Source organism: Dermochelys coriacea, chromosome 16 (assembly GCF_009764565.3).
Source record: "Dermochelys coriacea isolate rDerCor1 chromosome 16, rDerCor1.pri.v4, whole genome shotgun sequence".
In the NCBI taxonomy this organism is placed as follows: Eukaryota; Metazoa; Chordata; order Testudines; family Dermochelyidae; genus Dermochelys; species Dermochelys coriacea.
The window spans coordinates 3,606,849-3,634,358 of record NC_050083.1 but is presented as its reverse complement, the minus strand read 5'-3'; positions in this window follow the sequence as shown (position 1 = coordinate 3,634,358).

Genomic DNA, 27,510 nt, shown 5'->3' with positions numbered 1-27,510 from the left:
ATCTCAGGAAAAAGTTCCTAACTACAGAACAGTAGGACAATGGAACAAACGCCTAGGAAGGTTGTGGAAGCTCCTTCACTGGAGGTTTTCAAAAGGAGGCTGGATGGCCATCTGTCTTGGATGGTTTAGATACAACAAACCCTGTGTCTTGACAGGGGGATTAGACTAGATGGCCATTGCAGTGCCTTCTAACCCTGTGGTTCTATGATTCTATGGCTCAGAGCTTGGGCCAAGTCATGTGAAGCCCAAACCCCTTCAGGGATAATAAATAGGGCCAAACCAAAGACCTAACAAATCCAAAGTAACAATTCTTCTTCAGTCCCTCTCCCCCCCCCCACTTCTTCTCCAGCAGGATTCCACACACTGCCTCCCTCCCCCAAGGCCTCTGGCAGTTTACATGTGGGCTCTCCCTGCTCCCACTTACAAGACTTTTCCCAGGACTTCTCCCACAAGAGCCTAACTCACTCCCTGGGGGTTTCTTCTATCTGTTGTAGGCCCTGACTCAGGGCTTTCCCTGCAGGAATCTACTCTGGTCCCAGTGGGTTGATTCTGCTAGACCTCTCTCCTTCTTACTCCAGTCCCCAGAGTCTGTTTCCACCAGTAGAACTCTCCGAGCTAGAGATCTGTGTCAGTTCTCTTCCCAGTTCCTACGAGAAGAGTTCCATCGCTGTCTCCCATCCCCCTGAGATCCTAACAGTGCTCTTGGGGTTCTCACTGTCAACTCCAAGCCCTCATGCAAACCTCCTCCAGCTCCTGTGGGCTCCTTCCAGGCTGCACCAGTTGCAGGGATTCTCTAGAGAATCCTTCCTTTTCTCACCTGCTTCCTTCTAAGCAATTTTTCCTTAATACTGGTCTAGCAACCTCTTTCTAGCTCAGCTGTTCCATTGCTAATTAGCTAAAGGGAGGAATTTACAGCACTTGAGTGTTCCCAGGTGTAGCCCACAGGATCATCATGGGCCAATTAGGCTCTAATTTTCCTGAAGAGCCATTGGCCCCATGACAGATACCTTCTGGATATCAAAAGTACCGAGCCCCCACAACCCCAACAAGGTCTTTCAAGGTGTTTCAAGTTGGGGCCCCAAAAGTGAAGCACCCAGAATCAAAGTCCAATTTGGCAAATGTGATCAGATGAAGGACACTAATGACTTCCTTGCCCTTTCCCACCTACTTCCCAGAACGCAAGTAGAAATAGGTTTAAATTGCTTAGCTCCAAGCTCAGGAACACAGGGATTCCAGACTGGGTCAGACCTGTTGTCCATCTTCCTTCTGAAACTCCTGCACAAAAGCCTCTCTCACAGCAGTAGGGATGGAGGAAGCTCTCGATGCACTGCGAACAAATATGGGTCATTTCTCTGTGGAACCCACTGCTTTCCTCACTTAGGGTATGTCTACTCTAGAACTGGAAGGTAATCTCAGATAGGATCATACTTGGGATGGCTAGTCCCTCCTGCCACTCACACCACCATGGCTACGCTTTATTTTCAGCACACGTGCTCAATCAGAGCTTGCACAGGTACATCTGCTGCAGCCAGAAATGACACATTCTGGCTCTAGTGTATATATACCCTCCAAAGCTGTGAGCGGGCCTGTGTTTCCACACTGTTTGCAGGAGCAGATGAACATCTTTGCTCAGTTGCTGTCTGCACAGGGAGGCTCCTGACCAGGCCCTGCAGCCATTTGAGGATGTTTCCAAACTGTGCATCATGCGAATGTTTAATTCTTTCTGGGCCTAAAGGTTGGTAAGGTCGCTGGCTGCTGCCTCTCATACCCAGCTCTGAGGTCAGCTCCCGAAGGATGTGTAGACATGTATTTCTCCCCTGCGAGCACAGGGACACCCTGTAAACATGTATTTCAAAGAGATCCTGTTAATCGCTGTGATGGAAATGAGACCAGCATTTCTCTCTTGGGGCAGCCCATGTGAGCTCATACACAAAACACCTGCTGTCTGGGAACAGAGGCTGTGTGAGGACTGCAATGTCCTGTGCCAGAGCATGTGCAAACGGAAACAATTAGAAAACCAGAGAGGCTGCTGGGCCAGCCTGTGTGGTTTTAAATGTTGGGGGCAGGAAGGAGACAGCAGGGAACTGAGGGTATTAGAGGGCTAGAAGGAAGCCAGAAGAAATTAGTGAGGGGAGCTGAGATGGACCATCGGGTTGTATTAAACAGGGTGGACTATGGGAGGGAGGAATGAGATAGCCAGGATGACCAATTGGATGGTCAGGCAGAAAGAAGAGGGAGGGGAGGCAGGGCTTAGATAATTAGGGCCTAAATGTCCTTTCATTAGGGTCTGAAAAACACTTCATTGGTCCAGTCTGGTATTTGCTATTCAGTTTCATGCACAACGCCAGACACCTGCCACACTCTCCCCGCATTGCGCACTGCAGTGCCTGTGGATTCCTCTCTCCAGCAAGACTATGCATTAGGAGATGTCTTACGGTTAAAGTTATGGGGGATGGAGTGGGAAAGGATTTTGCCAGGTGTATCCTGAAGCCCCAGACACCCCAAGTCAGATGTGCAAAAAACACTGCTGCATAAAGGACCCTGAATTCCAGTCATCTGAAGAAACGAAACACGACAAGAGAGGGAATTCAGCGGGAACCACGTGCAGAATTCCATAGAGAGCCCTGTTCGCAATGCATGCACTCAACACTGAATGGAGCAGGGAGGTTTGGGCAAGGCTGCCATGATGTGATCACATGGAGGACGGTATGCTGGCCCATTGGTCAAAAAGCCCAGTCACCAGTTTAATTACAGGCACAATAGGGCAGCCTGAGCTCTGGGCAATGCTTGGTTGGGCCTTACCACTTCCCTGTTGTCTGCTGGGTGGGAGTGAACATAGTAACACTGGCCAGAGAACAGATTTCAGTGCAACTGGAGCTGACACAGTGAGGTCTGAGCAGAGCTGGGCGAATGCCCAATGCCGTGGTGAAAACACAGGGGATGCTTTGTTACTGCAGTGCAGAGAGCAAGGCCACCATAGTGGCTGTCAAATAACTGGTCGTTTCAGCCTCAAGTTTTTGCTTGTTCTGAAATCAGAACAATCTGAAATTGTTGAGATAACCGGCAGGTTGGCCCGGGACTAACATGGATGTTGCACTTCATTTACTCTTCTAATCTGAAAAACTTTGTTCAAAGGAGAACAGGACAAACAAAAAATCCTGTGGGTCTAGGAGAGGGTGGTATGAATAAGCTCAGTCCCAAACCCATCTGGGGTGGGGTTTCCCCATCATCTGCTAGAAAGGGGGACATATTCCACAGGTGTGGAGCAACTACCTCCTGGCCAGAGAGGGCAGAATTAGGTGATGAACCATTAGGCCCCCTGGGCCATGTATGCAGGCTGAGGGAGCTCAGTGCAGGACAGACTGCAGGGGAGGCTGGACTCTCCCACTAGGGAAGCCAAGCAGTTTGGGGCTGGAGAGCTGAGCCAGAGAGCAGAGCTAAGTCCTGTGGTGGGGTCCTGGAACTGGGGCAAGGCCTCCTGGGAGACAGTCATGGGGCGGTGATCCAGAAGGGAGCACAGAATAGAAGAAACCCACAGGGAGCAGGGGAGGCTCCTGTTGGGGAACCTGGGCCTATAAGGAAGAGAAGCCCAGGAAGTACTGTGCATTGAGCCCAGAAGGGGCAAAGGACTTTTGTTATGTTGGGATTTTGAGGACCCCAGGAGGGGATTGAACTGTGAACTCTTCTGTGACTTAGCACACAAGGCCCAGACGGAGGCAGCCGGCCTGTGGAAACACTGCAGCCAAGAATTCCTGGAACACTATGTTCTGATACAATGGGGTGCTCTAATAGTGACTGTGCCCCACAACACCACCCCCACCAGAGCACACAGGCCCTTAATTAGTGTCCAAACTCACTCCTGACTTGGGCTTTGGGGTTACTGGTAACAGCGGCTGAAGTTTCCTCCCTGAGCTTTGCTATAGCCTAGCTCTCCCTACAAGACCTCCCCTCTCCTAGTTCCTGTTCATTTGTTTCCTTTTCTGGCTCTCCCTATCCCCAAGAATCACTCCCACCTGCCTTATGTCCTGGGCAGAGTTAACAAGCTTTATATAGGGAGTCTAACATCTGCTGACAGGATGGGCCAACAGAAGAGCCACAATTTGGTTCATCTCTTGTGGAGGAGGGAAGGGCAGGGACACCGCCAGGCATGGGAGAGGGCCTGCCCCGGGGGAATCTTCCCTCCCTCATGCTGCCCCACCGTTACCCCCCCGAGTCCCTGAGCCATCACCTCTGCCCCCTGACCTGACCCCCGCTAGCTAGCCCCCAGATGATGCCATGGAGGGCTGGGTCCTAGTACAGGGGAAGCTGAGCAAGTGGAAGGCTCGAGCTCCACTCCTTCCATCAGACGCGGAGGCCCCCTGGAAGACCAGGAAGGGGGGCACTGATGCCGAGCCTTCCGCCCTGCCCATGGGTGTGTTCCATCCACCGGTGCCGTCTGGGGAAGATGTGGCAGCACCGGAGGATCATATTGCCCCTCTACGGGAGTCCCTCCCTTCCAAGGCCCCAGATGGTACCCCGCTGTCGGCTGTCAAGCCTGTTGAGGCGACGGCCTGTGCCACGCGGCTGGGACCTGAGCCACCAGGGGCACCCCTCGTTGGTGTGGAGCAATCAACCTCCTTCCTGGGCGGATGTCCTACAGAAGATAGTCCACCTCCTGATGCTGTGGCTGCCAAACCCACCATGAAGCCTATGCCTGACATTGCTGAGAGCCCCCTCCCCAACCTCCGAACCCTTGAACTTGACCGAGAGATGCAACTGCCCAGTTGCTTGGCTTCTGGAGCCAAAATCTCACCTCTGCCCCTGCCCCTGCCGTACATACTGACTTTCATGGATTTTGTCACCCGATGGCCGGAAGCAGTAGCTCTAAGCAGCACCAGGGCTAAAAGTGCGTGTCAGGCACTAGCAGACATTTTTGCTAGGATAGGTTGGCCCTCTGACATCCTCACAGATGCAGGAACTAATCTCCTGGCAGGAACTATGGAAAGCCTTTGGGAAGCTCATGGGGTGAATCACTTGGTTGCCACACCTTACCATCATCAAACAAATGGCCTGGTGGAGAAATTTAATGGAACTTTGGGGGCCATGATACATAAATTCGTGAATGAGCACTCCAATGATTGGGACCTAGTGTTGCAGGACTTCCCAAACCAGATGGGGAGATATGTTTTTGCGTGGTCTACCGTAAACTAAATGCTGTGACTCGCCCAGACAATTATCCAATGCCACGCACAGGCGAACTATTAGAGAAACTGGGATGGGCCTAGTTCATCTCTACCTTGGACTTAACCAAGGGGCACTGGCAGGTAGCGCTAGATGAATCCGCCAAGGAAAGGTCAGCCTTCACCACACATGTCAGGCTGTATGAATTTAATGTGCTCCCTTTAGGGCTGCAGAATGCACTCGCCGCCTTCCCAAGACTTGTAGATGGTTTCCTAGCGGGATTGGGAGAATATGCAGTTGCCTATCTTGATGATGTGGTCATACTTTTGGATTCCTGGGCAGAACAACTGGGACATCTACAAAAAGTCTTTGAGCACATAAGGGAGGCAGGACTAACTGTTAAGGCTAAGAAGAGTCATATAGGCCTCAACAGAGTGACTTACCTTGGACAGCAGGTGGGTCAAGGAACTATCAATCCCCTACAGGCCAAAGTGGATGCTATCCAAAAGTGGCCTGTCCCAAAGTCAAAGAAACAGGTCCAATCCTTCTTAGGCTTGGCCAGATATTACTAGTGGTTTGTACCTCAATACAGCGAAATCGCTGCCCCACTGACAGACCTAACCAAAAAGAAACAGCCAAATGATGTTCAGTGGACTGAAGAGTGTCAGAAGGCCTTTAACCAGCTTAAAGTGACACTCATATCTGACCCTGTGCTAAGGGCCCCAGACTTTGACAAACCGTTCCTAGTAAGCACAAATGCATCCGAGCGTGGTGTGGGCGCAGTTTTAATGCAGGAAGGACCGGATCAAGAATTCCATCCTCTAGTGTTTCTCAGCAAGAAGCTGAGAGGAAAAGCAACTGGTCAGTCAGTGAAAAAGAATGTTATGCCATTGTCTTTGCTCTAGAAAAGCTACGCTCATACATTTGGGGACGGCGTTTCCACCTGCAAACTGACCATGCTGCGCTACACTGGCTTCATACCGCCACGGGAAATAACAAAACACTTATTCGGTGGAGTTTAGCTCTGCAAGATTTTGATTTTGACATATAACACATCTCAGGAGCTTCTAACAAAGTGGCTGATGCACTCTCCCGTGAAAGTTTCCCAGAATCAACTGCTTAAAATTGTCCTTGAGATGTGAAAAATATTGTTAGGTTTTATATACTTGGTAGTATATTTAGAGGTACATGTGTCTTATTAACTCTGTTTTCTCCTAGAGCTCCAGGAAGAAATCACAGCCAGCGTTTCACCCTATCTGTGATTTGGGGGGGATATAAAGTTAAGGGTAAACACCTTTAAATCCTTCCTGGCCAGAGGAAAAACCCTTTCACCTCTAAAGAGTTAAGAAGCTAAGACAACCTTGCTGGCACCTGACCAAAATGATCAATGAGGACACAAGATACTTTCAAAGCGGGAGGGGTAGGGGGGCAGGAGGGGAACAAAGGATTCTCTCTGTCTGTGTGTTGTTTTTGCCGGGACCAGAGCAGGAATGTAGGTCAGAACTCCTGTAAAAAGTCAGTAAGCAATCTAGTTAGATATGCGTTAGATTCTGTTTTGTTTAAATGGCTGATAAAATAAGTTGTGCTGAATGGAATGTAGATTCCTCTTTTTGTGACTTTTTGTAACTTAAGGTTTAGCCTAGAGGGATTCTCTATGTTTTGAATCTGATTACTCTGTAAGGTATTTGCCATCCTGATTTTACAGAGGTGATTCTTTTACTTTTTCTTTAAATAAAATTCTTCTTTTAAGAACTTGATTGCTTTTTCATTGTTCTTAAGATCCAAGGGTCTGTGTTCACCTATGAAAATTGGTGAGGATTTTTATCAAGCCTTCCCCAGGAAAGGGGGTGTAGGGCTTAGGGGGATTTTGGGGGGAAAGACGTTTCCAAATTGGCTTTTTCCCTGTTATATTTGTTAGATGCTTGGTGGTGGCAGCAATAAAGTCCAAGGGCAAAAGGTAAAATACTTTGTACCTTGGGGAAGTTTTAACCTAAGCTGGTAAAAATAAGCTTAGGGGGTTTTTCATGCAGGTCCCCACATCTGTACCCTAGAGTTCAGAGTTGGGAAGGAACTTTGACAGACCCTTTGATCACACTCCTGTCCCTGTTATTTCATTAGTTGTCCCCCGTATTTATTTGGTGTACAGGTCCTGTGGATCCCCCTCTTAGGCTGTGGGGGGATCCTTTAGCCATGGGTGGGCTTCACCAGCCCACTTCCTGGATCCCAATAAGGCTACTCTGCTGTACCCATCTGGCCTGGGTCTATCACACACTACATAATGCGGTAATGTTCAGCCCCTAGCCTCTATGTGTGTGCACAAACCTACGTGTGCCTGCACTCTGTAGGAGCAAACAGCTGTGCACATTTGTGAAGTGGCCCAGTGGTTTTGACCTTGCAAAATACTGAGTGCTGTCAGCTCCCACTGGCCTCATCATTGCTCAGGCTCATGATCCCCTTGTGTGCACAGTATCAAGTGTTGTCCAGAATGTAGACAGTGTGGGTTAACTTCAAACAATGAAAAAATATAAGTCGGATCTGATTCTCCACTGCTGTGTGTGTGCAGTCAAGTACACCTGTGCAAAGTGGGTGAAAAATAGGGGAACTTCTATGCCCATTTGTCACAATATAAATCACTCTACATAGGTGCAAGGCAGCATGGGATCAGGCCCTTCATGGTTTATACTTTTAAGTTCTGTAACGTTACTGTACCTCAGTTACGCAGACATTAGCAATATCCTTCTTTCCTTCATTCGAACAATGAATCAAAGCACCCGATGGCAATCTAAAGCCATATCCTACTCTCAGAAGCACACATGCAGCTTCCACTGAGTCACTTCCTTCAGAATTCAGCATGTATGTCTTGGCCCTTCATCTTGAAATACAGAGGTTTTCTGTAGTTTTTCAATTGTAACACTCCATGTACTGTAAAATCTGAAACATTGACCATTAAGTGCTCTAATACCCACCATAAAATCCACTAGGACTTTGTCCAGAGTGCGCTAAACAAACAAGTAGAAATGCAATGACCTATGTTCTACACAGCTTTAGTTTTTACTGTACACAGGTACAGTTTTAATAATCATAAAACAACAACAACAACCCACTCTCCTGTAGTCCTCTGGCCTGGAGGGAGAAGGAGGGAGAGGGCTGCTGCTCCTACTGCTGCTGCTAGGCCCTGGGCTCTCCCTGCTGCTCCTGCTGTTGCTGCTCCAGCTGCTCCCCTGGCTGGGCTAGACACCCTCCACCCCCTTCTCTGCTACCTGGTTGCTGAATCCCCCGACCCTCGGGTGCTGCTACTGCTCCAACTACAGCCCCTTGGGTGGGGGGGCTGCTGGCCCACTCCCCAGAGAGAGGGAGTGAGGGGCCCCAGCCAGTACTGCTGCAGACACCACCATCACCACCTGAGAGGGGTCCTTTCTGCCTGCCTGGACCACTACCTGGAGTTCCTGGAGCTGCTGCTGCAGAGTTTGCTGCCTGGAGCTGCTGAAGCCCCGAGGAGGAGAAGAAGAGGACCATCTGCCATTGGGGGAGCACTAGAGACTCTGAAGACCACCTTGGAGGGTACCTTAAAACTGAGTAACTTTTGAACTGTGCTCTTGTGGTGGGGGTCTTGACTGTGTTTGTGGGGACACAGGGCAGTGTGGCATGGAGCTGCCCCCTGATCCATCTGTGTCCCCCGCAACCCCCCCACACCACCTCACCCCCTCCATGACCCCCACTGGCTGTTTACCATCTGCCTCAGCTCCTACCTCTGGACTCAGCTGCTTGCTTGGCTTGCCACGCCCTGTTTCCACCATTTGGGCCAGAAGCAGCAGCCGGCCTAAACAGACTCTTTGTGCAAGTGCATGTGGGTGCACGTGCCCCCCCTTGGACTGACTCCCCCACAGTCTTGCCCCTTGCTACCTGCTCTATTTGCCTCTTGCAGCCTTTTGCCCCTCCCCTCTTCCCCAGCCCCCCCCTTACTAGCTTCAGTTTGTGTCCTTGCCCCACTCTTTTCCCTCTGCAGCCTTTGTTCGTTTGCCCCTTGGTTTCCCTGTCCTACCTCCAGCCCGCTTAGCGCCTTGCTCCATGCGCCCATGCCCTCTCCCATGCGCTTGTGCCCCTCCCCATTTTAGTTTGAACCCCCTTCACTGCACCCCCCAATGCTGTTGTATCCCCCCCTCCCCTAGTACAGCTAGAGGAATTCCACCTTGTGTCATGACTGACCCGTAGCCCCTGATTTGCCCCCCAGTCTAGCCCACCCCTTTTGGCGCCCTCCCACCCTGCCTGAAGCCTAGCAGGGAGGAGTGGTCGACCTGCATCCCCTTTCCCCTCCTCCTTCTGGTGTCTCCCCTTCCCTCCCTGCTCATTATGGCGGGGGACAAGGTGAGTGGGACCCCTCCAGAAGACGCTGCCACCCCTCACCCACCTGATGCCCTGTTGCCCCCCGAGCCTCTACCTCCACTGCTGCAGCCGAACCACCTGCTACTGCCCCTGCTGGGGCACCAGCAGCAGTGGACACCGGGATGACCTCTGCTGCTGCCACGTCTCTTCCGATTCTGGGGAAGCCCCCCCAGCCGACGGGAAGGGCCAGGGTAGGAAGAAGGGGAAGGGCCCTGCAAAAAAGACCAAGCCCTCCATGGCAGAGGCTGCCCTCACTGCCATGGCCCCACGACCGGCCGCGGCGTCCCTCCCCGCTGTTTCCTCCACCAGCTATGTGGGTGCCCTCCCCCGGCCCCCAGAGTGTACCCCAAGGTGGCAGCAGCCCCCCACCTTCCACTACGTCATCTCTCCTGCCCACCGCCTCTGCTACCACCTAGAGTGGCCAGGGCTCCTTTCCCACCATGACCAGGAAGCATGGCGTATGTTGCCTCCTGGTGCCCACCTCGCCCCAGGTAGAGACCTACATGTGGGCATTGGCGAAGGTGGTGGGGCCTACGGCCATTGTGGTGGCCTCCAAAATGTATGGCAAGGTTGTCTTCTTCCTAGCATTGGAGGCTGCTGCCCAGGAGGTGGTGGAGAAGGGCCTGGCGGTCGGGGGAGTGTTCGTTTCCCTAGAGCTGCTGGAGGACCTGGGTGTCTATCTGGTCCTGACCTCCGTCCCTCCCTTTCTTCCCAATGCTGCCCTGTTACCCGCCCTCTCTACCCTGGGGAAACCCATCTCTGTCATCAGCCCTCTCCCGTTGGGCTGCAAAGACCCCGCCCTCCATCACGTCCTCTCGTTCCATCAGCAAGTGCAGCTTCAACTGCCACTGGCGGTGTGTGACAGAGACGCTCTCGAGGGGTCCTTCCTGGTCCCCTACCAGGGGGCCCGTTACCGGGTGCAGTACTCTATGGGGGAGGCCCGGTGCTATCTCTGCCGGGCGATGGGATGGAAGGGACTGCCCCCTGGCCTGGCAAGGAGGGGCATCTGGGACCCCCTAGCCCCGGCAGGGCATCGGCCCCGTCATCACCAGCGCCCCTCCCTGCCCGGCGCCTGAAGCCACCCCTCCTCCTTCCCAGTCCACCATTGCTCCCGCTCGGGCCCAAGGGTCACCTCCCCCACTATGCCCAGATGAGCGGGAGAGCCCCGCACCCGCTGCTTGCAATCTGGCGGGGCCTGTGGAGGAGGGTGTGGCAGGGACACTGCCAGGCATGGGAGAGAGCCTGCCCCGGGGGAATCTTCCCTCCCTCGTGCTGCCCCACCGTTACCCCCCCCCCGAGACTCTGAGCCATCGCCTCTGCCCCCTGACACAACCCCTGCTAGCCAGCCCCCGGATGATGCCATGGAGGGCTGGGCCCTAGTTCAGGGGAAGGGGGGCAAGCGGAAGGCTCGAGCTCCGCTCCTCCCATCAGATGCGGAGGCCCCCCGGAAGACCAGGAAGGGGGGCACCGATGCCAAGCCTTCTGCTCTACCCACGGGTGTGCTCCATCCACTGGTGCCGGCGGGGGAAGACGTGGCAGCACTGGAAGGTGGTATCTCCACTCCACGGGAGTCCCTCCCCTCCGAGGCCCCCGATGGAGCCCCTCCTGTCTCGGTACCATCTGAAGCCCTGTGAGCCCCGAGGCGACCATCGCATTGGGTGCTGGTGGGCAGAACCCTGGGGTGGTGGAAAGCGATCTCACCTCCATATATGAGGAGGTCGAGGTCCTGGGTCTGACCCCAGTCACCCAGGGGGAGGATGACCCTTTACCAGCGGGCCTCGATCTGGGCAACCTCACTCCAGCCCCTCTTTCCCCATGTTCCCTCCCCCTAACTGTTGCTTCCGCTCCTGCCTCCGAGGAGCCCCTGGACTCTTCCATCAACCTGGCCGCAGAAGGCACCCCACAGATGGCCACTGAGCCTGTTGAGGCGACGGCCAGTGCCATGCGGCTGGGACCTGAGCCACCAGGGGCACCCCTCGTGGTGTGGAGCAATCGACCTCCTTCCCAGGCAGGGGCCATATAGAAGATAGTCCACCTCCTGATGCCATGGCTGCCAAACCCACCATAGAGCCTGCGCCCGGCATCGCTGAGAGCCCCCTGCCCACCCCTTGAGCCCTACCGTGAAGTGCCACCGCCCAGTTGTTTGATTTCTGGAGCCCAGAATCTCACTTCTGCCCCAGCCCCTGCCCCCGGCCCTGCCTCTGATGCCGACCCTGTCCCAATCCCCTCCACCTCCCATGATGTTATTGCTGCCCCTGGGGTTGTCTCCTTCCCTTTTCCAGCAGATGACCCTCAGGGAGCGGCCTTTGTGTTTCCCTGTCCTGACCCACTAGGGGCTGCTATCTTCCCTCCGCCCCCCCCTATTGCCCCAGGATTTGAGGTGGTCCACATGGCGCCAGCCCATCGGGTGCCATGTCGGGGGTCTTCCCCCTGCCTGCCCGTCTCAGTGGGCCACGGGGCTGTGTCAGGGGCTCTGCCAGAGGATGGTCAGGAGCCAGTAATCCCACACTGCCATGAGCTGCGAGAGGAGCTGCGGGAGTTTCTTGAAGACGTCCGTGGCTCCCGCAACAATGTACAGCTTGTTCTCCAGCGATGGGGGGACTTTCATCAAATCCTCCAGGCCGCAAGGGCCCTCATGTGGGAGGGTAAAAGGACTGGGAAGCAGGGTGCCATAGCCTACCAGCGGGTCCACCTTTTCCGTGACTCCTTACTCACCTACGGAGTAGGTCATGGACTGTTGCATGGCCTGTCGGGAGCCGCGAGCGTCACTGCCAGCGAGGATGCCCCCCAGCCCTCCTCATGGCATCTCTTACCATCGCAACATTGAACACCCGGGGCTGTAGGATGGGTCTCCGCAGGTCCCAGGTGCTCTCCTTCCTTTGGGAGGGGGGTACTCTGTGGTTTTCCTGTAGGAGACCTATACGGATCCAGCCACCGAAGAGAGCCGGCGGCTGGATTGGGGGGGACAGGGTCTACTTTAACCATCTCACAGTTCGTACGGCTGGAGTGGCGTCCCTGTTCTCCCCCGACCTATGGCCCAAGGTGCTGGGGGTTGCTGAGGCTGTGTTGGGCTGCTTGCTGCACCTCCGGGTCCATATGGAGGGGCTTGTGGTCAACCTCGTTAATATCTATGCCCCAACATTGGGCCCGGAGCAGCTGCAATTCTATCAGCAGGCGTCCGCCTTCCTTGGCACCTTGGATCCTCGCGAGTTCCACCGTGGACGTCCTACGGGAGATAGTCAAATATCACTCCCTGGTGGATGTCTGGCGCAACCACCACCCGGATGACATTTTGACGTTCACCTTTGTCGGGGTGGAGTTCCATCGGTCATACCACTCCTGGTTGGACCGCATTTATTTATCATGTTTCCACCTTCCACGGGCCCACTGCTCCAGCATCTGGCTGGCCCCTTTCTCTGATCATTATCTAACCACCGTGACGGCCTCTCTGTGCAGAGAGGCTGGGGCCGGCCTATTGGCATTTCAACAACAGCTTATTGGAGGTTGTGGGCTTCGTGGTTTCCTTCTGGGAGTTTTTGCTGGCCTGTCCCTCAGCGCGGCGGTGGTGGGACCTGGGGAAGGTGCGTGCCCAGCTCTTCTGCTGTGACTACACCCGGGGCGCCAGTCGATAGAGGGATGCTGCGATGGAGTAGTTGGGACGAGAGGTCTTAGAGCTGGAGAGGCGTCTGGCTGCCAGCCCCGAGGATCCACCCCTCTGCGGAGCGTGCCAGGAGAAGCGGGAGGAGCTCTGGGCCCTCAAAGACCATCGGGCCCGGGGTGCCTTCGTTCGATCCCGCATCCGTCTCCTTCGGGAGATGGATCGCGGTTCCCACTTCTTTTATGCCCTGGAGAAAAGGATGGGGACCAAGAAACATATCGCCTGCCTTCTGGCAGATGACGGCACCCCCCTCACGGATCTGACGGAGATGTGCAGGAGGGCTAGGGCCTTCTACGCAAGCCTTTTCTCCCCAGATCTGACCGATCCTAAGCACTTGCAGAATGCTCTGGGACGGGCTCCCTATGGTGAGCGCGGGCGACCGAGACTGGCTAGAGCTGCCTCTCACTCTGGCCAAGTTCTCGGAAGCCCTCCATCACATGCCCACCAATAAATCTCCGAGCATGGACGGGCTGACTGTGAAGTTCTACCACGTGTTCTGGGATTTCCTCAGCCTACACCTAGTCACCGAGTCTTTGCAGAGCATGGTCCTCCCTCTTTTGTGCAGGCGAGCCATGCTCGCCTTATTGCCGAAGAAGGGGGACCTCCGCGATTTATGAAATTGGCGTCCTGCCTCGCTCCTCAGCACGGACTACAAAGTCATAGCGAAAGCCATCTCGCTGTGGCTAGGGTCCGTGCTGGCAGACATGGTCCACCCAGACCAGACCTACACCGTCCCAGGCTGCATCATTGTTGACAACCTGTATCTGGTCTGGGACCTTTGGGAACTCGGGTGTAGGGATGGTCTGTAGTTCGCCCTCCTGTCCTTGGATCAGGTGAAGGCATTCGACAGGGTGACCACGGGTATCTCCTGAGCACTCTGTGAGTGTTTGGCTTCGGACCCCAGTTTGTGGGTTTTCTCCAGGTGCTGTACTCCTCCGCAGAGTGTCTGGTCATGCTCAGCTGGACCCTGACCGAACTGGTCAGCTTCGGGCGAGGAGTATGGCAGGGGTGCCCCCTCTCGGGCCAACTGTACGCTCTGGTGATGGAGCCCTTCCTCTGTCTCCTCCGTAGGAGGTTGACGGGGTTGCTGTTATGGGAGCCAGAGCTGCGGCTGATCCTGTCGGCATACGCCAACGACATGCTCCTCGTGGTCCAGGACCCAGGCAACTTGGCGCAGCTGGAGGCTTGCCAGGCCATCTATTCGGCAGCCTCCTCTGCGCGGGTCAACTGGGTCAAGAGCTCTGGCCTGCTGGTCAGGGATGGCTGGCAGGCGAGCTCCCTCCCTCCCGCGCTTCAGGCCATCTGGTGAAGCACAGGTCCGCTGCTCTATCTTGGCGTTTACCTTTCTGCCATGCATCCCTCTCCGCCAGAGAACTGGCACAATTTAGAGGGCAGGGTGATAGAGCGGCTCCAGAAATGGACAGGACTACTCCGGTGGCTCTCCCTTCGAGGGAGAGCCCTGGTGCTTAATCAACTAGTCCTGTCTATGCCCTGGTACCGGCTCAACACCCTGGTCCTGGCCCAGGTTTCCTGGCCAACCTCCAGACATCAATTCTGGAGTTCTTTTGGTCAGAACTGCACTGGGTCTCTGCAGGCATTCTCCATCTACTCCTGGAGGAGGGAGGGAAGGGCCTGAAGTGTCTGCACACTCAGGTCCATGTCTTCCGCCTCCATGACCTGAAGAGGCTTCTTTATGCAGGTATTCCGGCATGGAGCATATTGGCCCATGCCTTCCTGCACCGCTTCCAAGGGCTCCAATACGACCAGCAGCTCCTTTATCTCCATCCAAGAGGTCTTCCGCGAGACCTCTCTGGGCTGCTGGTCTTCTACCAGCACCTCCTCTGGACCTGAAAACTGCTTTCAATGACCAGGTCCATGGTGGCCACCGTGGGGGCAGATCTCCTCGTGGAGCCCCTGCTACACAACCCCCAGCTCTGTGTGAACATGGCGGAGTCCCCTTCAGTGCGCCAGAGGTTGGTCCTGGCAGAAGTCACAAGAGTCGGGACTTCCTGGACTACGACCGGGGAGACTGGCTTGATCCCCTGAAGCTCGCTCAGCTCATGGGTCTCTCCAGACCTTGTACTCCCTGGCGCGTACTTTAGGAGGTGAGGGCTGCTTTGCCACCCGCTGCTCATGTTTACCTTGACCAGGTCTGCACGAGGGTGCGTCCTGCCCACCCTCCACCCCAGGCCCACCAGATGTTTTCATTGGGCCCCTGCCCCGTGGACCCAACTGACCTCCCTGCCCCTTCACCGTTTTGTATCAGGATGGGACACGAAGGTGAGGACGTGAAGGGTGTGGAGCATGAGCTGCAGCCAGTCTGCTTCCAGACTACGCCAAGGAAACATCTACACATGCTCGTGCTCCACACCCTTCACGTCCTCACCCTCGCGTCCCACCCTGATACAAAATGGCGGGACCTACTGTCACCTCTGGAGGATGAGGAGCCCCGGTGGGCCAGCCTATACTCCACCTTGGTCCCGAGGCCTGCCAGGGATATCAGTTGTCGGTTCCTCCATGGAGACATGAGCATGAGCGTGTACTTGGCGCGGTTCACCCCCATCCCAGACACCTATCCCTTTTGCGGCATGAGGGAAACCCTGGCACACATATACTTGGAGGGTGCCAGGCTGCAGCCCCTATTCCGGCTCCTCACCAATATTTTGTTAAGCTTTTGGTTACATTTTTCCCCTCACCTTTTTATTTATGCACTCCCTATCCACTGCCCCACAAAGTCACGGGATCTCCTGGTCAGCCTCCTCCTGGCCGTGGCTAAAATGGCCATCTATAAAACCAGGATGAGGATGTTTGCCAATGGGGTCTCCTGTGACTGTGGGGCCTATTTCCGATCCTCCGTCCATTCACATATCCGGGCAGAGTTCCTCTGGGCGGCATCCACTGACTCCCTTGACGCCTTTGAGGAGCAGTGGGCGCTGTCCGGGGTTCTCTGCTTGGTGTCCCCGTCTGGTTCCCTTCGTTTGACCCTTTGACCACATTTCTGTCCCTGTTATTTTATTAGTTCTCCCCCGTACCCATTTGGTGTCCAGGTCCTGTGGAACCCACCTTAGGCTGGGGGGGGGGGGATCCTTCAGCTGCACACTTCCCAGATCCCAATAGGAACACGCTCCTGTAGCCATCTCGCCTGACCCTGTCACATAGCTCTCACGGTTTTATTGTGTTTCACAATATTTATTAGTATTCTTTAAGTCCCAGCTCCTGGAGTCACATGAATGCAGGAAAGTCTCAGCTTGCATTAGGAAAGAAGGGTATTAGCACTCCTGCTTGGAGAGAAACACTTGAAAATTTGGTCTGGGTGTGATGAAGGCTCAGAAACCAGAAAGCAAAACAGAAGAACTTGTAGTATTTAAAAAAAAACTTGTGATTTTTTGTCTGAACTCATGATTTCTGAACACTTGGGGTTGGGATCACATCTCAGTCTCACACACAGTGGCTGGTGATGTTGGCAGCCTCTGAGGGGCAGTCTGGCAAAGGCTGTAGGCAGGTAAGTGTTGCTGAGCTGATCCTTTCTCCTTCTTTGTAACAAATGTTCCAATAGCATGAGGAAACACAGTCATTTCAGCAGTGCTGTGACTGTTTCCTTATTTCATGATCCTGCTGTCATATGACTTTGAGGTTTGTATATAATGATAATAAATATCACACAAATCCTTCCTAGATCATATTTAAGGGCACATCTTCTCAAAACTTCTTTTGGAGATCTGAGACCCAGATAAGCTGTCAAGTATGGCTACATCTGCCTGATCCCATTAGCCAGGCAGCTGGATGAGCATCTGAAACAGAGATGCAGAGTGTAGCAAAACCTATTTATTATCATGATCGTAGCATGTAGGCTCCGACAGAGATCAGGGCCCCATTGTCCTGGGCACTGCACAGAGACCCCCCGCTCCCCGAAAAGCTTGCACTCTAAACAGAAAAGAAACACAAAGGGTGGGGGATGGAACACCACCTCCTCAGGAGATGGGGAGTGAAAACAGAGGTTTAGGCTAGGATTTTTGAAAGATCCAGCTGTCATAGAATGTGGGGACCCAACCCCCTTGGGCTCTTCTAACAACCCAGCTTTAGTGGTTTGCCTTGGGGGCCAGAAGAGGTCTCTGGCAGAGCTGTGAATTGAGCCCTGATCTCCCAATTCCTGAGCTAGTGCTTTAACTGCAACACCATCCTTCCTTTCTCAGACTTGTAGCTCATTTCAAGACAACTCAGACTCTGTACCCTTGGGGAGCAATCGTGACAGTCCTGTCAAGCTTCAAGCTGCATCCTTTGGGTGGGCACAGTGCTTAATTTGTACCAGGGCTCAGCCCTGGCTCCTCTAGGCCTGGCAGCTCATAGCCCTGACAGCACTGGGCCTGGCAGCTCAGATCCCCGGCACCTCTGGGCGTCACAGTTCAGAGCCCTGACACCTCTGGGCCTGGTAGTTCAGAGCCCCAGCACATCTGGGCTTGCTGCAACAGTTATGAAAGTAAAAAAATTGCTTGAGCCCCAACACCTCCTTCATTACAAATTAAGCACTGGGTGGGCCATATGGGAGAGGATGCTTGGACACAGAAGCTAGGTCATGTTTTTGACCTCCCATCCTCTATCCTGTCCTTTTTATACTAAGTCCTCCACTATTTTTCTGTGTCTGTGACTAATGCAATGGCAATGCTAAGCAGCTGCAAGTTGGTGGCAAAGCACTGGTTTCTGACGGGGCAGTCCTCTGGCTAGGTAAATATCCCTGTGCGCTGTCTCAGCCTTACGCTGTTCAAACACGTGTTTGCTTTTTATACAGAATTATCCTGTATCTGCATTTGAAATTGCTACAGAACCATTATGTGATTTGAAAAAAATTCCCCACAGGATCTTCACAAAGAACTGCACAGCAAATGCAGGGCAGTTGCTGCTAGGACAAGGTGTCCTGGCCATCTGAGAGTGGAAGCATGTTTACCAGGAAGCAGAGGAGACACTGAAATCTATGTAAGGACTGATGGGAGATCATTAAGCTCAGATGAATCATAGAATATCATAGAATATCAGGGTTGGAAGGGACCCCAGAAGGTCATCTAGTCCAACCCCCTGCTCAAAGCAGGACCAAGTCCCAGTTAAATCATCCCAGCTAGGGCTTTGTCAAGCCTGACCTTAAAAACCTCTAAGGAAGGAGATTCTACCACCTCCCTAGGTAACGCATTCCAGTGTTTCACCACCCTCTTAGTGAAAAAGTTTTTCCTAATATCCAATCTAAACCTCCCCCATTGCAACTTGAGACCATTACTCCTCGTTCTGTCATCTGCTACCATTGAGAACAGTCTAGAGCCATCCTCTTTGAAACCCCCTTTCAGGTAGTTGAAAGCAGCTATCAAATCCCCCCTCATTCTTCTCTTCTGCAGACTAAACAATCCCAGCTCCCTCAGCCTCTCCTCATAAGTCATGTGCTCTAGACCCCTAATCATTTTTGTTGCCCTTCGTTGTACTCTTTCCAATTTATCCACATCCTTCCTGTAGTGTGGGGCCCAAAACTGGACACTCCAGATGAGGCCTCACCAGTGTCGAATAGAGGGGAACGATCACGTCCCTCGATCTGCTCGCTATGCCCCTACTTATACAACCCAAAATGCCATTGGCCTTCTTGGCAACAAGGGCACACTGCTGACTCATATCCAGCTTCTCGTCCACTGTCACCCCTAGGTCCTTTTCCGCAGAACTGCTGCCGAGCCATTCGGTCCCTAGTCTGTAGCGGTGCATTGGATTCTTCCATCCTAAGTGCAGGACCCTGCATTTATCCTTATTGAACCTCATTAGATTTCTTTTGGCCCAATCCTCCAATTTGTCTAGGTCCTTCTGTATCCTATCCCTCCCCTCCAGCGTATCTACCACTCCTCCCAGTTTAGTATCATCCGCAAATTTGCTGAGAGTGCAATCCACACCATCCTCCAGATCATTTATGAAGATATTGAACAAAACGGGCCCCAGGACCGACCCCTGGGGCACTCCACTTGACACCGGCTGCCAACTAGACATGGAGCCATTGATCACTACCCGTTGAGCCCGACAATCTAGCCAGCTTTCTACCCACCTTATAGTGCATTCATCCAGCCCATACTTCCTTAACTTGCTGACAAGAATGCTGTGGGAGACCGTGTCAAAAGCTTTGCTAAAGTCAAGAAACAATACATCCACTGCTTTCCCTTCATCCACAGAACCAGTAATCTCATCATAAAAGGCGATTAGATTAGTCAGGCATGACCTTCCCTTGGTGAATCCATGCTGACTGTTCCTGATCACTTTCCTCTCCTCTAAGTGCTTCAGGATTGATTCTTTGAGGACCTGCTCCATGATTTTTCCAGGGACTGAGGTTAGGCTGACCGGCCTGTAGTTCCCAGGATCCTCCTTCTTCCCTTTTTTAAAGATGGGCACTACATTAGCCTTTTTCCAGTCATCCGGGACTTCCCCCGTTCGCCACGAGTTTTCAAAGATAATGGCCAAGGGCTCTGCAATCACAGCCGCCAATTCCTTCAGCACTCTCGGATGCAATTCGTCCGGCCCCATGGACTTGTGCACGTCCAGCTTTTCTAAATAGTCCCTAACCACCTCTATCTCTACAGAGGGCTGGCCATCTCTTCCCCATTTTGTGTTGCCCAGCACAGCAGTCTGGGAGCTGACCTTGTTAGTGAAAACAGAGGCAAAAAAAGCATTGAGTACATTAGCTTTTTCCACATCCTCTGTCACTAGCTTGCCTCCCTCATTCAGTAAGGGGCCCACACTTTCCTTGGCTTTCTTCTTGTTGCCAACATACCTGAAGAAACCCTTCTTGTTACTCTTGACATCTCTTGCTAGCTGCAGCTCCAGGTGCGATTTGGCCCTCCTGATATCTTTCCTACATGCCCGAGCAATATTTTTATACTCTTCCCTGGTCATATGTCCAAGCTTCCACTTCTTGTAAGCTTCTTTTTTATGTTTAAGATCCGCTAGGATTTCACCATTAAGCCAAGCTGGTCGCCTGCCATATTTACTATTCTTTCGACTCATCGGGATGGTTTGTCCCTGTAACCTCAACAGGGATTCCTTGAAATACAGCCAGCTCTCCTGGACTCCCTTCCCTTTCATGTTAGTCCCCCAGGGGATCCTGGCCATCTGTTCCCTGAGGGAGTCAAAGTCTGCTTTCCTGAAGTCCAGGGTCCGTATCCTGCTGCTTACCTTTCTTCCCTGCATCAGGATCCTGAACTCAACCAACTCATGGTCACTGCCTCCCAGATTCCCATCCACTTTTGCTTCCCCCACTAATTCTACCCGGTTTGTGAGCAGCAGGTCAAGAAAAGCGCTCCCCCTAGTTGGCTCCCCTAGCACTTGCACCAGGAAATTGTCCCCTACGCTTTCCAAAAACTTCCTGGATTGTCTATGCACCGCTGTATTGCTCTCCCAGCAGATATCAGGAAAATTAAAGTCACCCATGAGAATCAGGGCATGCGATCTAGTAGCTTCCGTGAGTTGCCGGAAGAAAGCCTCATCCACCTCATCCCCCTGGTCCGGTGGTCTATAGCAGACTCCCACCATGACATCACTCTTGTTGCACACACTTCTAAACTTAATCCAGAGACACTCAGGTTTTTCCACAGTTTCGTACCGGAGCTCTGAGCAGTCATACTGCTCCCTTACATACAGTGCTACTCCCCCACCTTTTCTGCCCTGCCTGTCCTTCCTGAACAGTTTATAACCATCCATGACTGTACTCCAGTCATGTGAGTTATCCCACCAAGTCTCCGTTATTCCAATCACGTCATAATTCCTTGACATCACCAGGACCTCCAGTTCTCCCTGCTTGTTTCCAAGGCTTTGTGCATTTGTATATAAGCACTTGAGATAACCTGTTGATCGCCCCTCATTCCCAGTATGAGGCAGGAGCCCTCCCCTCACAGACCTTCCTGCCTGTGCTTCCTCCCGGTATCCCGCTTTCCCACTTACCTCAGGGCTTTGGTCTCCTTCCCCCGGTGAACCTAGTTTAAAGCCCTCCTCACTAGGTTAGCCAGCCTGCTGGCAAAGATGTTCTTCCCTCTCTTCGTAAGATGGAGCCCGTCTCTGCCCAGCACTCCTCCTTCATGGAACACCATCCCATGGTCAAAGAATCCAAAGCCTTCTCTCCGACACCACCTGCGTAGCCATTCGTTGACCTCCACGATTCGACGGTCCCTACCCAGGCCTTTTCCTTCCACGGGGAGGATGGACGAGAACACCACTTGCGCCTCCAACTCCTTTATCCTTCTTCCCAGAGCCACATAGTCCGCAGTGATCCGCTCAAGGTCATTCTTGGCAGTATCATTGGTGCCCACGTGGAGAAGCAGGAAGGGGTAGCGATCCGAGGGCTTGATGAGTCTCGGCAGTCTCTCCGTCACATCATGAATCTTAGCCCCTGGCAAGCAGCAGACTTCTCGGTTTTCCCGGTCAGGGCGGCAGATAGATGACTCAGTCCCCCGGAGGAGAGAGTCCCCGACCACCACCACCCGCCTTCTCCTCTTGGGAGTGGTGGTCATGGAACCCCCAACCTCAGGACATCGCATCTCATGCCTCCCAACCAGCGGAGTCTCCTTCTGCTTTCTCCCCCCAGACATATCATCTGGTCCACTCTCCGCATTGGTACCTGTGGAGAGAACATGAAAGCGGTTAGTTACCTGTGTCTGTGTTACTGGAACCCGGACATTCCGCTTACCTCTTCTGGAGGTCACATGTTGCCAAGCTTCTTCACTGGCCTCTTGGCTCCTCTGTGCAACCTGCTCTATATCTTTAGAGCTTTGTGCCCCTAGAAGGCTATCCTGAGTTTGGTCCAGAAAATCCTCAGTCTCTCGTATACAACGCAGGGTCGTTACCTGTTGCTCCAGACCTTCAATCTTCTCTTCCAATATGGAGACCAGCTTGCACTTTGTACAGACAAAGTCGCTTCTGTCCTGTGGAAGAAAGACAAACATGGCACATCCAGTGCAGGTCACAACAGCTGAATTCCCCCCTTCCATATCACCTACCTACTACGGAGCTTCCTCAGAGACGTTGGCAAGATGTAAGCCTCAATGGGCTCACTCCAGGCGAACTCCCAGGCAAACTCCTGCTGTGAGCTGCTCTGCTGTCCCCGCTGCTCCGCTGGTTCGCTGCCGCTCAGCTGGTTCGCGAGGCTCCGGCTATTTTTAAACAGCCAGGCTTCCCTGACGCAAACACACAGAAGCTGACAGACTGAAGGAAAGTTGCCAGTACCTTGAGAAATCCCACAACAAGAACTCACCTTTTTATTCCATTTCTCACATCTGTTCTCTCCTTTGTGTCAATGTCATCAATCTGTCACAAATCCCTCTGCCTCACACAGCAGCTGTGACCTCTGGCCCTGGCCAGGGCCCAGTTTGGGTATGAGCTCCAAGAAAAGAAATAGATGGTTGGTAAATGCTGACCTGCCATGCTAGGTTCCAGTGCACTTTCAGTGTCCCTTCTCCTCCACCTCTTGCACTCCAGCACTTTGCATGGGCTGCTCCAAGCACCAATCATGGAACAGGGAGCTGGTAAGGCACACTACAGATAGCCTGATAGACTTGCTCACAAATACTGAGCTTAGCCCCAGACAAAAACAGAGGAGCAAAAGGAATCTCCATGCAGCAGACTCTAATGAGAGCAGGGAAATAAATGTAATTCATTGATTCATTTATTCGCTACTGTGCACTGTCCACTACAGACTCTGTGCACATGTATATTACCTTCAAACATCGCTAGTGTTTGACCCAATATGGTGTCCCAGACACTCCCTTTGTTAAGGAAAATGGGGGTTAAGATAAGTTATAGCTGGAGCTCAGGAATAATTTCAACGAATAATTGAGTATCACTGCTGCTTCTGCAAAATATTCGCCAGCAGATTGTGACATTTGTAAATTTTTTTATTATTTGAACTCATTCGCTGCCAGTCGTAGAGGTAAATATTTGTGCTGAGCAGCCCTGCTTCAAGGATATAAGACTGAGAGTTGCCAGCTCTAATGGGTCTCTAATGGTTTCTCTAACTGTTCGAGAGCAGCTGTTAGCTCGCCCACATTTAAGCTAGGAGAGTCAGAACTGGATGAAGAAAAGCATTGACCAACAGCAGCTGTTGTCACTGGGCATAGCTGCATCCTGAGATCCTATGTGGATGAGATGATCAAGGTACTCCATACCAAAGAACAAGGTGGCATCTTCAGCTTGTTCCAAACCCAGCTGAATTGCTGTGTGACCATGTGATGGCATGTCCACCTCACACAGGACTGACAGGGGTTAAGATGGCCAGACAGGCCAGTTAACTCTGCAGGCTTATCTGGGCAGGAACAGGCAGGGCTTATAAAGCCATGGCCTACGCTTATGCAGTCCTGCTCCACACTTCCCTATCATGGTACTTCCTGCTCTCTTTCCTGCCTGGCCAAACCCCTTCCACATGCAAACTCCCTCCCCCAGCCAAAATGGTGGTATCGCATGGGTTATCATGGAGACAGTTTGAAGGAAAGATAGAATTGAAGGAAAGCAGACATAGAAAAGAAAAACCACTAGAATCATTGTCCAGTCTCACAGTTTCATTAACGCCCTCAGCTTTGAGCCAACATGAGGTATTATGGGGTAAATTGCCTATGTCATGCTGCCCAGACATGTCAAACAGCACACAGTTGTGACTCACAAGGCACTTTAAGGTAATCACTCACCTTTGTGCTCCTGCAGAACTGTATTTATTTTGCAGTGCACTTAATGCTGATCCGCAGGGGTTAAAAAAGAGGACTTAAGCCAAAGACAGTGCTATGACTTTGAACAGAGATGGCATCACAATGCATCTCTCTTAGCACTGCCAAATAGCTTGTGGGTCCCTTCCATTCCTGCACCCTCTGTGGAGGCACCCTCCTGTCAAATAGCAGCATGACATCTCTTGTTGCTTTGCTCCTTGCCTTTTTGAACAGAATCCTTCTGGGCCTTTTGGGGACACATGTCAGGGTAACATCCCACAGGGTAAGGAGAGCCTGTAGAGATACACATGTGATCTGTTAGGCCCCTGCCCCCGCCGGCCCTCTGCTGCTACCCCACAGGCAACCTGCAGAGGCACTCATGCAATTGTATGCCTAGTTCTTTCCCCCCCCTCTTTAGCTGGCCACCCCCCTTAGCACCCACAGCCTGCACAGATGCCCAGCCAGGTATTTATTAATCTTTTCTCCCAAGTTGCCAAAACAACCTCCCCACCCCGTACCTTTCCCCCAGACACTCTCCTCCCACCATAGGCCAAGGGAGCCTGCACAAACAGGAAAGATGTGCAAATGCCTTACCATCTCCCAGCTCACCCAGGGGAATGGAATGCCAAAATCAAGGAAAAGGCAACATTTTATCACTGTTTCGCATGGAGGCGGCTACTTGGTCAATAGCTAGTTGTCCTTTTTCTTTTTCCCCTGAGCACCTGACACATTGCGCTGACCACGAATGGAGCTGCTAGCACTGAGCCCATCCAATCCACGTTGGAGATAGAGGAACTTGAGATGACATGTTCAAAGAACTTGGGTGCACATCCTAACAGAGTGATAAACAGCTAGGAGAGTGAGGGGAAGGTTTCCTAAAGCATGAGAAAGAGGTGAGAGAGAGGGAAGGACCAGGAAATGGCTAGGATCCCTCAGCCACAGTGGCTGGGGATGATGGAGAGGCAAGCAGACCTTCTCGAAAACATAGTCACTCTATGGTCAAGGACTGCACTGCAACCTGTGTATGCCTTGCAGCCCTCTCCCTCTGACACCTCGCATTCTGGGATACACCTGTCACTGCTACAGCTCCAGAAACAGGTTCTTTTCTCAGCACAACCATGCCACAAGATAACTAAGGGAACAGCAAGCACTGGGACATCCCCCTAACTCCCTCACTTGCAAGGGTGTCCCATCCCCCAAGAAAAAGGGGATATTTTGACACCCTGCACACACACATATACAAATTTGTGACGTTGAAAGCAAAAACTTGTCTGCATGGAAGTTTATTTATTTTTAATGGGTGTTAACTTTGCACAATGTTACATATGTTCAATAAAAACTTTTTACTGCTCACAGTGTTCAACTTGGTGTAATAACTAATTTATTAACAAGCCATTCAAAATGTCTTGACATTCATGGTTTTGAGTCTCACATAAATGACTAAAATCCGCCCTTTCATTATCATAAAATCCACATGTACTACAATTCACACTATCCACAAGTACTATAATAAAATCCACATATGCTCCATATTAAAATCCACACAAATGTTAACGAAATCACCACAAAATGTATAGTAAAATATCTACATGTATTGATAAAATGCACATATGCAGCGTAATCAATTCTTTGCATCCCTACACATAAACATGAACACATGTGCAGTAATCAGGATTAAAGCCTTACACACATATACATTGTTCCCAAGGGCCCCTAGCTTCAAAGCAGGAAGGGAAAGTGGCTTAATCACAGGATTACAATGTGATGTGGACATGTCAGGGTTCCTTCCCCACTCTGAACTCTAGGGTACAAATGTGGGGACCCGCATGAACGACCCCCTAAGCTTATTTCTACCAGCTTAGGTTAAAACTTCCCCAAGGCACAAAGTCTTTACCCTTGGATTAGGTAAATACTGCCACCATCAAGTGATTTAACAAACAATCAGGGAAAGGACCACTTGGAGTTCCTGTTTCCCCAAAATATCCCCCCAACCCCTTACACCCCCTTTCCTGGGGAGGTGTGAGAATAAACAAGATGAGCACAAACCTGCCTTGGATTTTTAAGACCCAAAAACCTCTATCAGATTCTTAAAAAACAGAACTTTATTAAAAAGAAAAGGAGTACTTGTGGCACCTTAGAGACTAACAAATTGGAGCCACAAGTACTCCTTTTCTTTTTGCGAATACAGACTAACACGGCTGCTACTCTGAGAACTTTATTAGAAGAACAAAAAAAGATAAGAGAACAACTCTGTAAAATCAGAATGGAAGATAATCTTACAGGGTAATCAGATTCAAAACATAGAGAATCCCTCGAGGCAAAACCTTAAATTACAAAAAGACACAAAAACAGGAATACACATTTCTTCCAGCACAGCAAATTTCACAAGCCAAAACAAAGAAAACCTAATGCATTTTCTAGCTAGATTACTTACTAACTTTATAGGAGTTGGAGGGCTTGCATCCTTGATCTGTTCCCAGCAAAGGTATCACATAGACAGACAAAAGCCTTTTCCCCACCTCCAGATTTGAAAGTATCTTGTCCCCTCATTGGTCATTTTGAGTCAGGTGCCAGCAAGTTTACTTGAGCTTCTTAACCCTTTACAGGTAAAAGATCTTTGCCTCTGGCCAGGAGGGATTTTATAGCACTGTGTACAGAAAGGTGGCTACCCTTCCCTTTATATTTATGACAGGACACAATGCTCACACAACAGTTGTTAGGAAAAAACTTAACATGGATACAGAAAACTCACAAGGCTCAAGTGTAGACCTGCCCTTACATACTCAAAATGGTAGTTACAATGTCAGTTGAAGGTCACATCTCAATACAGACATGTACAGACGTATACCAGCCCGCTTCTTTAGCATTTCATAGAATCATAGAATCATAGAATATCAGGGTTGGAAGGGACCCCAGAAGGTCATCTAGTCCAACCCCCTGCTCAAAGCAGGACCAAGTCCCAGTTAAATCATCCTAGCCAGGGCTTTGTCAAGCCTGACCTTAAAAACCTCTAAGGAAGGAGATTCTACCACCTCCCTAGGTAACGCATTCCAGTGTTTCACCACCCTCTTAGTGAAAAAGTTTTTCCTAATATCCAATCTAAACCTCCCCCATTGCAACTTGAGACCATTACTCCTCGTTCTGTCATCTGTTACCATTGAGAACAGTCTAGAGCCATCCTCTTTGAAACCCCCTTTCAGGTAGTTGAAAGCAGCTATCAAATCCCCCCTCATTCTTCTCTTCTGCAGACTAAACAATCCCAGCTCCCTCAGCCTCTCCTCATAAGTCATGTGCTCTAGACCCCTAATCATTTTTGTTGCCCTTCGCTGTACTCTTTCCAATTTATCCACATCCTTCTTGTAGTGTGGGGCCCAAAACTGGACACAGTACTCCAGATGAGGCCTCACCAGTGTCGAATAGAGGGGAACGATCACGTCCCTCGATCTGCTCGCTATCCCCCTACTTATACATCCCAAAATGCCATTGGCCTTCTTGGCAACAAGGGCACACTGCTGACTCATATCCAGCTTCTCGTCCACTGTCACCCCTAGGTCCTTTTCCGCAGAACTGCTGCCGAGCCATTCGGTCCCTAGTCTGTAGCGGTGCATT